We start from the raw sequence: 12,372 nt of genomic DNA on the forward strand, positions 1-12,372 counted from the left end.
ACCTGACGCACGGATTTTCCACTTCCAACCGACTTAAGCACAGAAGGCAGTGAGCGTTGTATTATCGTTGGCCTGCCCCAGTGGTTCAGAAATTCTCTCGGTTTTCCCCAGTATTTCCATGTAAATCTCAGAACTTGAACAGAATGTGTCACACCTTACCATGATCTTCCTCTTTATTTATCGCAGATCAGGTTACCTGTCTGATTCCTAGTCTGCCCCCCCCCCCCCCCGGGCCACCATTTCGACGGACGGACGGACAGTACCTGAAAACGGGCATCTCGAAATGTGCTTCAGAAGCAATTCCCAGTAAAGAGCACGCTCCGCTCTTGGCTAGAACATGACCTCTGAACTTCTTACAGCTTCGTGACGTTGGAATCCACGCACAGGACCACGTGGCTTTACAACCTAGGACTCCAGTTCCTGCGTCTTCCGTTCTTACCACACCAACGCCTTCACTGTCATTCTGTCCTTATAAGGACGAACGGACAGAGCTTGGGAACCTTTTAACAAAACGATGCTCCTTCTACCCCAGAAATGATGTGTCTCGCGTCTCCTCTCGCCCCTCTGTCATCCCCCCCCTCTCTCGTCGTGCTTCTGTATCAAAGACCAAAGCAAAGTGAGGCATTCGCAATTTCTACATTCACACGACCTTCGGCGTGGACAGTGGAACGCTGTAATCAGGCGATGAAATTCTGTTATGACATAATCCATCTCATTGATTCGCGAGTACAGCAGAGAGCTGCTTCACTTTGGCGGCTCCGAAATGTCCATTGCTAGTTCATGCGATCATTTTAGATTTCTGAGAAGAATAAAATCATCGTTGCAAGACTCGCCTGCGTGGGAGGTCCGTGGATCGATGCCCGAAGCTATTTAACCTGTCTGGAATTTGTTTCGGCGGGAAATCAGCCGGACAGTAGGTACTAAGGTTAGACCAAGGTCAGTCATTCCCAGTAACACCAATTTATATTCTTTCATCACGCTGCGATGAATCAATGTCTCTGCCATATTCACAGCAAAAACAATACATCATTACGTCTCAAAGAATTTTGTGTCCTTTGTGGTGTTCCTGCATCGCAAAGAGTTCTGGGAACTTTTTTTTGCGTTTAAGACGTTCGTAAGGAGATCCATTTGCAAGCGCATAAAGAAAAAATATTAAATCAATTTATTTATTTATTTATTTATTTATTATACCAGTAGCTTAGGTTATTAACGTCGAATCATAAACGAATAACAAATTGTAAAAAAAATATGGAACGAAGCTCTCGTGACCTAAATATTGGTATTATACCGGCATTTGCCTGGAGGGACTGAGGAAAACCTCTAAACTTTGACGGAATAACCGGTTGTTGAGTAAAGATTTGAACACAGGACATGGCTAATGATAGGCAGTGATCTTCGTTCAAAATCGATAGGTTTCTTGTGAAGGTAACAGTTGCTCAGCTGGTCAAAAAATTTCCCTCGTACTCTCGAACCCTTAAGTTCATGACGAAGTTTATAAGAGCCCATTACTGAATTCTGTCCTGAACCAGTTCAACTCGGTCCTCACCCTCCAACTGTACTTCCTGAAGACCTGCTGTTATAAGGCATCTTCTTACATTTTCCAGAAGTTCCTACATTTATCGTTTCCCAAACAAAACTTTGTGCAATTCCTTGTGTGACCCATGCATTATGTTTGCTCCTCCAGTCTCGTCCTCACTGATTTGTCAAACTTAATATATTTTTACGGACTCCCTCCTCATGCATCTCTCTCCAGTGTCCTGTCACTTCGATGTAGGAGAAGTCCTGGAATGTTACGTGGAAGTTCTAAAGCGGCGGTGGGTTTCATCCTATGCGGGTCGATTATTTTGGATTTGTCTCTGTTCGATTGGTATAAGTTACATTGGATTAGGTTGGGTTAGGTTAGTTAAGGTTGTTTTGTTTTGCAATGGGTTAGATTATCCTGGAGAATTTCTAGCTTGTTCAATGGGTGGTCGTTGGGATGTCCTGGCGAAGTGCTCTAGAAGTCCTTTAGAGTTCCTAAAATATTTTTCTCAGACTCCCTGTGTTCTTCATTTGAGATTTTAGAAGAATTTTAGCTTCGGATGTTCCAAGATTTTTTTTGTGTTTTCTTGGGTGAATGACGAGATACCATAGGAAACACTCAACATTCCACGGCAGATTGCTTCAAAGTCCTTAGTAATTCATCATTTTACAGTCTATTTCTCAGTCCACTTTAAAAATGCCTGAATTTGGTATTCCTTCTGCAGCTGACCTTCCGGGTTACTTGGTTATTCGCCCTCGTGTGTGGATTAAGAATTGTCAGCAATTGGTGCATCGGGCGTGTTAGATCCATCCCCATGTAGGATTATGTATCTTGCCCGGAAGTCGTACGAATTGGTCTACAATCCGAAAATTTACCTACTGGCTCGAATTCTGTCAGGGCCATGGGCTGTTCTGGCACATTAATCCCGGGGTTAATCACCGCACAAGCCTCTGCCGTTTCCTCTCTAATCCTTGCCATGCTACCGCGTACTTAACAACTTCTACACTGACGATGTTGGTCTTTTAAGTTGTGACGCCGAGTAAACTGGGTGGGATTCGAGGAAGTGTTCTGTCTCCAAGTTCATTGCCGCAGTTCATACAGCGTCTTTAAATAAATTTCGAACCAACCTAGGCGCCCTACCATAACCATAGTCCCATGTGTGGTTCTGTGCGTTGACAAAGCTGAAACTCCAGTCTTCCTTTCTTTACCGATACGAAGTAAACATATTTTCGTAGTTAAAAGAAACGCAGATAACATCTTCATGTGCAGTTTCATTGAGAATCTCTGGCCGAATGGGACTTCAATTGTATTTGATCGGCAGGAGTAAATTTGACATTCGATAAACGTCGGGAAATGCGGCAATGCAGATCTTGTCGAAACGACGGCTTCGTGACTGCTCCGGCCAGTCCCCGCCTGTTCCGTTCTCCTCTGCTCGCCTTGGCAGCCAACGAGCGAGTGCTGCCCTCAAACTGACCTGCGTTACTGTCTAAAAGTGGAAACGGAAGCGATTTTTTGAAGAGGAGCTGCTGGCTGATGAGTTGGTTGAGCAATTCCAAGATCCGGGAGAATGCTGAAGGCCGTAGGTTAGGCGACAAAAGCTTTCACTGTCGATACCACTTGCAGCCGTAAGGACCGAGGATGTAATTATACGACCTGGGAATTCCCAGCACAGGAAACAGGGCTGTTCCGAGACGTTTTGACGTCAAAATGTTTCCACTCTGAATCAGCGGTTCTCAAACTGGATGCAGCGACTGATTGGAATAATAATAAAAACAAACGCGCCTTCTTCTCGTCTAGGTCATCTTAAGCTACGAGTGACTTCAGTTGAATTTCTCACATTCTGTGTTTTGGGTCTTTTAAAACGTTGACTTCGTGGGGACGATTTTTTTGCAGATGGCGTCTAGTAAGGCGCGTAAGTTGTCGTGCGTGGCGACCGCACCGCGACGTTGTTCGAGGTATGGACAGTGTCGGACATGGAACGTTTGAAAGATCAGCAACACTCGACGTTTCGTTCAAAATTCTTTGTCAAGAAGCACAAATTGTGTCGAGCTCGATAACATTTCTCCGGTCTGGATGAACTGAACCTACACTCGTTTGCGATATGGGATGCTGACCTCGGCGTAGTTGTCGATGCTCTGAATTTTGACTCCGCGCGGATATGTACGCAGATACCGAAACATCAGAGGAACATTCTGTCTCTTTAACCCTGAAGATGGCGAAACACTGGTATTTGCCAGCACATCCAACGCTGAAGACCAACATGAACATAAACCATCATCGAATTGCTTCTTAATCTTTTCTTGCCCGAAATTCGTGACGTGAACGCCTGAAAGTGATGGCAGTGTGTGCCCCGCCCGCCTTCTTATCCAAAGGAATTAAAAGATTTAGACTTGCATTTTATGTCGGCGGTCTGCCTCGCGTGTTCTTTGGTCCACTCCTGCACCGCATATAACAAAAGCTCGAACAGAACTTTATTGAAAAATTCTTTTCCATGTGATGCATACTCATTCTATGGAAATTGAATATCGGCGTCTGCCAATGAACTTCGTAAATTCTCGATTCTGAAGGGTTCAGTCGATTCTGCAACAAAATCTGGATTGCTGGATTTTTGAACCTTGTCCATCGCGTGGTGTTATAAAACACGACACTTCCAGAACTGCTTCTGTCCTCGTCTTAAGGTAAATCGAAGGGGCAGATGCTCTGTGGCGACCGCTAGAATGAGCTAATCCCAGCCACTGGGCCTGTGACTGAGATTAAGTTCGTAAATGCTGTAAATTATTGCCTGGGATCTCTGCTGAGGTCGCAAAGTCGCCAGTGGAAGCTTCGGGTACTCCGCTGTGCTGTAACAAACAAACAGATACTTCATCTGTGTGTGTGCGTCTTGGCGAAAATTTTGAACTGGAGATGAGTAAACAATTGGAAATATTAATCGAATCGCAGAACCAATTGAAATACGTACGGTTTCGGTACCGTTATTATAAAATACCAATGGAGAAGAGACATTGCTTTGTTTGCTGTCTTCTCCATCCTTCTGAAATTGGAACACAGAAAAATATTTTAGTAGTAACTTTATTTCAAAGTTATCACCTTTGATCAAGCTGCCTAATGGTGGCATCACTTTTAATACACCGTTCTGCCGAGGACGAAGATAATTCTCGGCTGAACGTTGGTGATCTCGCCTTTCAACCACCTGACACGGCTCGTGGCCAGAGAAGAATTGATTAAAGGTGACATCTGCACCGCCGCGGAAGTCTCAAACCGCTGGGTGTTCGAATGTATGAAGCCAATTCATGTATCGGATGTAAGCGATCTTATTAAAGACGTCTTGTTCTTCGTTGAAAAAAGGGAAAATATCGAGTGGCCTTAAAGCGTGGCGAGGTTTTGTGTGGTTCGTACTTCCGACACTGAGCTTGGCGAATGGGCTGCTGGTTCATGTCCTGCCCGATGTACTTCGATATTATCTCACCCTACTGCTCAGTGCGGAGAGTGATCTGTACCCCTACTGGATTCCAAGACTTCATGATTGGATCCTGTGTAATAGAAACGCTGGCAAGTTCGAATTTACAACAGAGCAGTTTTCCTAATGTCAACTAATGTGTGGGCAAAGGTTATGCTGTTCAACTATTTGACGAAGGGTGTGATTATGCTGTGTAGCTGACATCATCATCGTAACCAGAAATGATGTCTTCACATTGTTTATCAATGCGCCATGTATGTTACTATAAGCTTTTATGCTAAGCACAAAAAGGCTACTTGAATCTGCACAACCTTGCAACCCACAGATGAACAAATTATTTTTTTGACAAGAAAATCAAACGAATCGGAATTTGTTTTAAATTTATCTCAATTTTCCTGATTGGAAGTCGGTGAACACGAGACTCCTTGAAAAATGTTCATGTATAACTTGAGTTCAGAGTGCTATGACCTACGCTGAGTAAAATTGAATTTCTTCCAAGCAAAGATGTTATGAACGCGGTAATAAACCTTCGAGTTCCATATTTTATACGAAACTTTGCGACTAACTGTTCCGCGTTGTTTTTGGAACGTAATGAAGGGCTCAGTACAAAAAATGAGGTGCCGAAATTTAGTTTTGCGTTCATTTTAGTGTGGCGGAAGGTCGCGGAGACCGAAGCCATTGAACATGGCTCACGCCACGCTGTGGGTTAAAAAAGCAAGAATTTGTTGAGTTGAGGTGTGGAAGTCGACGCTGGTTGGTCTTATGGCCCTTCTGTATTGACGTAATACGACAAATTTCATTTTCCTGGGCCAGGACAGGTTAGGTTTTGCGCTTGTAAACACGGCAATGAACCTTAAGAGTTCCATAAGATTCAGGCATTCTTTTGACTAGCTCAGGGTGGGTCGACTGCTAACCTTTCAAGATGGAGTAAGTTTCGTTTTAACAGGCTAACTGTCTCGTTAAATTCTGAGCTCAGGTACCGATGAGACGCTCTTGAATGCGATGCCTGACAGTTCCGTGAAGCTGTCAGCCAGACCAGACGTCGCACGCGATGCGTCCTATTTCCTCGTGGTGTTTTCCGCAATGTGCTAACGGAAATATTCGTGGCGGAAGGGGGTCATCTTCATCGCCGTCGAATCCTCAGACATCACACTGTCATCTGTTCGATCTCCGATGCATTTAGTGTTTCCCCACTTTGCTCTCTATTCTCGGAGATTTTTCCCTTTTCTTCAGGGCTTTTCCTGCTCAGTACGCGGCGGCTTCCCAAGGTTAACCTGCACCGTGCTGCAAAATCCGGCGACCGACATACCGGGCGACCACGCCTACCACGACACGGATTATGTATGACGCGAACTTAATGTCATTATCGTAAAATCCCTATGCAGTGATGAACGTTGACTGCAGTCAGCTGTCTGGACAGTTGTATCTTATTGGTGTCATGGTTAAACCTCGAGAATTCTGGCAGCGCTTACGATGGCTGTGTGATCAAGTCCTGTCATATCGTAATTAAATCTCGGGCACTGTTTTGCACAAACACCCTCTTCTCAAATTATATTATTATTTAGTGTTCTGTCTGACGACAGGTCCATATGAACAGGATCCTTCCATCCTTTTATCGGACTGGGACCTGTTCATATACGTTCTTGGCAGATGATCCAGAAGTGGTTTGCCATTGCCTTCTTCTGTGTATGAATGAAGTAATTGTTGGGATGCCACGGAGGAAAACTCCGTGTTGCCTAGACCACGACCTTGCCCAACACAAGTTATAAATTCGGGCACCAAATATGTCATAATAATTACTTTGTACTGATTGAGGAACGAACCCACACGGAACAGAGTTTTCTTCAGAATCTAATAGTTGGCCTTTTGTGGAATCCGACAGGTCATTTTTGTGCTCGCAAGATACCGCCACCGGTCCGTGTCCTGAGATACACGAATCCAATCCACGCCCTCGAAACAAGTTTCCCTACGATCCCCATAATTTGAATAAACAACCATTACATACGCCAGCAATGGCACTTAGTGAATTATCGAATCTAGATTAGGTATTCAAAATGAAACCAGGTGGCTTTCTGGCACAGTTCACAGGCGGCCACCTAAGTTGTTATTTTGTACACACCTTTCTGAGGCAACCTGTATATCACGTGCGGAAATATTTCCGTTAAAGACAGGAGACGAAAGAATGCTTCTTACTGATGATGATGATGATGATGAGAAATTTGTGTGTCCAAGGCCCCTTTAACACGTACAATTTCAATCTGACGTCATTCTTTGAAACTTCATACGCCGTTATAATCTCATTACATCAAACCGGATAGAAGAGATACGACAATACAGGGTCAGAGAAATTAGGGTCATTTTATGGCAACGTCATAGCTGGGTGACGTCACCAGAGACACGTAAGGATTAAGTTGTTCCAAGACAAACATCGCGCTGCAGGTGTCATTTGTCAGGCGTGTGACGTAATAACTTCATTTGCCTCCGTCTCACAAAATGCAGGAGGAGTGTTTACGATGGAGTAAGGTGTAGGAAGGACTGTCGATCAATATTTGCATCCGAATGTTTGTCTTTGCAGCCACGCTGTTTTCAGTGAACTAAATCACGCAGAATACAAAATTTTGAAATTTCAAGTCATTTTCAGAGCCGTGAAACATTTTGACGGTCATTTTTTCAGAGACTGTTAACAGTTTATTGATTCGTAAATTATTTAGCTGCGTCGTACGAAAGGGTAAGCTGAAGTCATTTATTTTGATGATAGAAACCCGGCCTTTGTCCGTTAAAACTGAGGAAATGCAAGACGACGCCCACCGGGTATCAGAGCGTTGGTCCATCACATTTCGTTTGTTTTCCAAACATTGTTAATTGTTTATGATTGCGTCTTCTGCATGACTTGGTAAATTCTCAGTAATGATGTCAGGTGGCAGATTGTTCCGTCACAAGTGCTGTTACCATTAGGCAGCAGGTGATTGTAAACACATTTGTCAGTCTAGAAAATGTCCCCTGTGTTATCTCTTTTACAGATGTTATGCGATGTGAATGAAATTAACGCTTGTACAAGTGATCGTGTCCGTTTAGCTTGAGACCCAGATGGACAGGTGATGATGGTTAGAACGCTGGCCTTGTAATCCTGGGGTCCTGGGTTCGATTCCCGGTGGTGCCCAAATTTATAACTTGTGTTGGGCAGGTACAACAAATGTCTCTCCTGTTCCAAATAGCTCGACAATGTCCGACGCGTGACACTGAAATTCTGACTTTTCGATCACAGAGCAGTGAGACTCTTAACGTGATTGCGAAATTTATAATTAATGCGTGCGAACGACAATTGTTAAAAAAAAGCGAGTTATTGGGATGAAGTGGGAAGGTGGAGGCGTTTTCAGACCGCGGATTGTAGAAACTAATTTAATAAAAGTGTAACAAGATCTCCTTCACAAAGGAAGATTTATGCCACAGATAATCAGACGGTCAATTGTCAAACTAAACTGTGTTTTGTCAGTTTTTGTAGACTTCGCTCTTAAAATTATTTTAATTACACTGATTTCGTGTTGGGTTACTTGAAAGCGACATACGTACTTGCGGCTCCCAGTTTGTTGACAGTGACATCATTGACCTCTGGTTGGAAACGCAGAGTCTGCTGGCTTCCAATTATTTCGCTGCAGAGTCATCTCCCGGACAATAGGACCTCCGGCATCTCGACCACGCAAACCCCGCGGGTCTCCCAAGCCCTCTTGCGTCGTCTCTTTCACGCTGAACCCTCAGTGCGTTGCTATTTTATCGAGCGACGCAACAATCTTCTGGCACTTCCGGTTGTTACGTATGTACGCTCTCTACGCTTCCACGCAGAAAATTTAATTTATTCCAGACGTATAATTAGTTTGTAACCATTTACCTTACATCTTGGCCAAGTGGTTAGCATTCCCGCTACACATTCGACCGGCAATCCTGACCGAGGCCTTTCGTGGTTTTCGTCAGTCCCTCCAAGCAACTTCCGCTTCCTTTCACATTGTTTCCCCATTTATTAATCGTTGATCACCCTGTGTCATTCAACTTTGTGTAGTCCAGGTTACTGACAACTTCGTTAAATAAACAAAGTTTATTTATTTATTTAGTGTTCTGTCAGACGACAGGTCCATATGAACAGGATCCTTCCATCCTTTTCTCGGACTGGGACCTGTTCATATACGTTCTTGGCAGATGATCCAGAAGTGGTTTGCCATTGCCTTCTTCTGTGTGTGAATGGAGTAATTGTTGGGATGCCACGGAGGAAAACTCCGTGTTGCCTAGACCACGGCCTTGCCCAACACAAGTTATAAATTCGAACCCGAGACCCCAGGATTATAAGGCCAGCGTTCTAACCGCTAGACCACCTCATCTTATTATTATTTAGTGTTCTGTCAGACGACAGGTCCATATGAACAGGATCCTTCCATCCTTTTCTCGGACTGGGACCTGTTCATATACGTTCTTGGCAGATGATCCAGAAGTGGTTTGCCATTGCTTTCTTCTCTGTGTGAATGGAGTAATTGTTGGGATGCCACGGAGGAAAACTCCGTGTTGCCTAGACCACGGCCTTGCCCAACACAAGTTATAAATTCGGGCACCGCCGGGAATCGAACCCGAGACCCCAGGATTACAAGGCCAGCGTTCTGACCGCTAGACCACCTCATCTTATTATTATTTAGTGTTCTGTCAGACGACAGGTCCATATGAACAGGATCCTTCCATCCTTTTCTCGGACTGGGACCTGTTCATATACGTTCTTGGCAGATGATCCAGAAGTGGTTTGCCATTGCCTTCTTCTGTGTGTGAATGGAGTAATTGTTGGGATGCCACGGAGGAAAACTCCGTGTTGCCTAGACCACGGCCTTGCCCAACACAAGTTATAAATTCGAACCCGAGACCCCAGGATTATAAGGCCAGCGTTCTAACCGCTAGACCACCTCATCTTATTATTATTTAGTGTTCTGTCAGACGACAGGTCCATATGAACAGGATCCTTCCATCCTTTTCTCGGACTGGGACCTGTTCATATACGTTCTTGGCAGATGATCCAGAAGTGGTTTGCCATTGCCTTCTTCTGTGTGTGAATGGAGTAATTGTTGGGATGCCACGGAGGAAAACTCCGTGTTGCCTAGACCACGGCCTTGCCCAACACAAGTTATAAATTCGGGCACCGCCGGGAATCGAACCCGAGACCCCAGGATTACAAGACCAGCGTTCTAACCGCTAGTCCACCGTGGCTTCTAAACAAAGTTTACAAAACATAAATAGGTTGGGTTACGTAGGAGTTTTTCTGGAGTGGATCAGGAAAGGTTACAACTACGCGATCCGATCAAAGGACCTCCCAGGTGCCGGTACCAACATTACACGATTAAGCTACTGGATCGAAGCTTTGCTTTCGTGCATTTCATTTACAGACCTATTTAAATTTGATACACAATATGCGCAGGGAAGGTGGTGATGTTTTGGGTTTTGACACAATGTAGACTCGTGGGTACATGTCAACGTTTCGCAGAAACATACTGCTGCCATCTTCAGGACGTGACATCCCAGAAAGAGAGCCGTCTACGTCGCATTGAGTAGCTGAAATCTCGTCAAATCTTAATTGTATCTTGCGACAATATCTCAGATAAATGCAACTAAGAATTCACAGGTTTTTGGAAGTTTTAAAGTTGCTTGAAATCAAGACGACTCTTTCCCGGAGACTGAGAATGAGTGCCTCCCGCGGAAGGGTCTTCGTGTCGTGTTGCTTCCCGGGAGCCAAACGTTGCCTCACAGGTGTGTCACGGAGCGTAAAGCGTAAATGAGCGAGGTCATGCCCACAGACAGGCTGAAAGCAATCTGGGAAATCCAATACTCACTCACTGACAGCCACAGCCTCGCGACTGGCCGGATCTGAGTTAAATTGTCTGTCTGTCTGTCTGTCGCTCATTCAAGGGACGACCCGGAACACGTCGCTCCTCTTCTGTGCTTACAACGAATCAGAAATGCGACTTCGTGGTGTCTCCAAGTCCCGACACTGACTCCACGAAGTCTATCAGCGGACCTCGACAAAACACACGTAAACCGAACTCTCATCTTGACACCCAATTACCCAAATACTCCTTCTGATACGATACACCGACGCTTGGCGTCTCTTTCAGCGTCGTTACGCCGATGTATCGGGGAAACTTGCTGCCTCCATCCTCAGGGCTAAATATGTAGATAGCTTGAAGGTGGAGACAGCAGGTTTCTCCAAACTTTGGTGTCTACAAAAAAATTTACACGGAGTCGGAACCCAGAGGGACGCCATCGCCATGAGAACCTTAAATATCACTTCTTCGTCTCTCGTTTGCGAATTTCCTAACCACGCGTTGTTTTGTAACAAACGTTGCGTCTGCGTACTTTAGTTTATATTGCAACGACTAATAAGCGGGTTTCGGTTTATAAAATTTTCCTTTCTTTGGGTCACGAGAGTTTTTTCTCCCTCTGTTTCTCATATTTTAAGCCCAGTTTTCCAGCAAATTCTATTTAGCTCTCTGAAGAGAACCTCGAAGGCGTCCCAACTTTATACGTGGTCACGCGGTAGCCAGCCACTGGAGCTGCAATTCCTACAGCGTTACAAGTGCGTCAACAAGTTTGACGTAAGGAGTCCTGGATCGTCATGCAGTTAAATGTACGAAACGAATAATCATGTTTACTTTCTTATTCTATATTAAAATAATGTTAACTTGCAAGCTTCTGTGCATGAAACAATTTCTCTCCCCGAGGACATAATTGAGCTCTAATTCCCGGCGTCGGCCCTTGTAAATAAACACGGAATGTCGCTTCGTCCTTGTTTCAATGTGGATCCCGTTCTTGAAGATGAGATAACATCCATGTAGTGCAGGTTAATTCCCTGCTGGAAACTGATCGCGCATTATGGAAACATGTCGTATAGAAATTATTAATGAGGCTGAGTGACGTCGGACCTATTCTTATCGACGAGTGGGATGACGCCTTCTCCAAATGAGCATCACGCTGCCAGTTGTCACTGACATGCGCATCGACTTTGGCGGCTCGATACAACAGCGGATTTGATGCAGACGAAACAGGTAACATTCGGCCATTCTTTGCCTGTTCGCTCACAGACAAGACTGGGAAAGGAAACATCAGATATCTTAATAGAAGATTCCGTTCATGTTCTTAATTAATCAAGAGGTCCTGATAAATCCGAAAATCTTATTGCAAAGGGAAAAAAAAATGAAACGAAGTAACAATTTATCAATCGTTTCAAAATGAATAGAATAAATTAAATATGAAATCGAGATGCAAATAAAATCACTTCTTCTTAAATTTAGAAACCGTCTTCTCGCCTGATTTTCAGAACACGACGAGGTTTTCGCGTCGAAGACAAGTTTACATCTTGTTCTTCTTG

At 44.4% G+C, this 12,372-nt stretch overlaps 1 long non-coding RNA gene across 1 annotated transcript; it reads right to left on the reverse strand.

Moving 5' to 3' along the window:
• Positions 1-1,157: 1,157 nt before the first annotated feature.
• On the reverse strand, positions 1,158-8,994 carry LOC147872653 (uncharacterized). Its single transcript, XR_015537090.1, has 2 exons — positions 8,550-8,994; positions 1,158-4,362 (listed from the first exon to the last, which is right to left on the reverse strand). It is a non-coding gene; the product is annotated as an uncharacterized LOC147872653 (long non-coding RNA).
• Between the last annotated feature and the right edge of the window lie 3,378 nt (positions 8,995-12,372).

The sequence above is a fragment of the Zootermopsis nevadensis genome, unplaced genomic scaffold (assembly GCF_977971745.1).
Source record: "Zootermopsis nevadensis isolate Lab colony 2312 unplaced genomic scaffold, Znev_1.0 Znev_ptg000025l, whole genome shotgun sequence".
In the NCBI taxonomy this organism is placed as follows: domain Eukaryota; kingdom Metazoa; phylum Arthropoda; class Insecta; order Blattodea; family Termopsidae; genus Zootermopsis; species Zootermopsis nevadensis.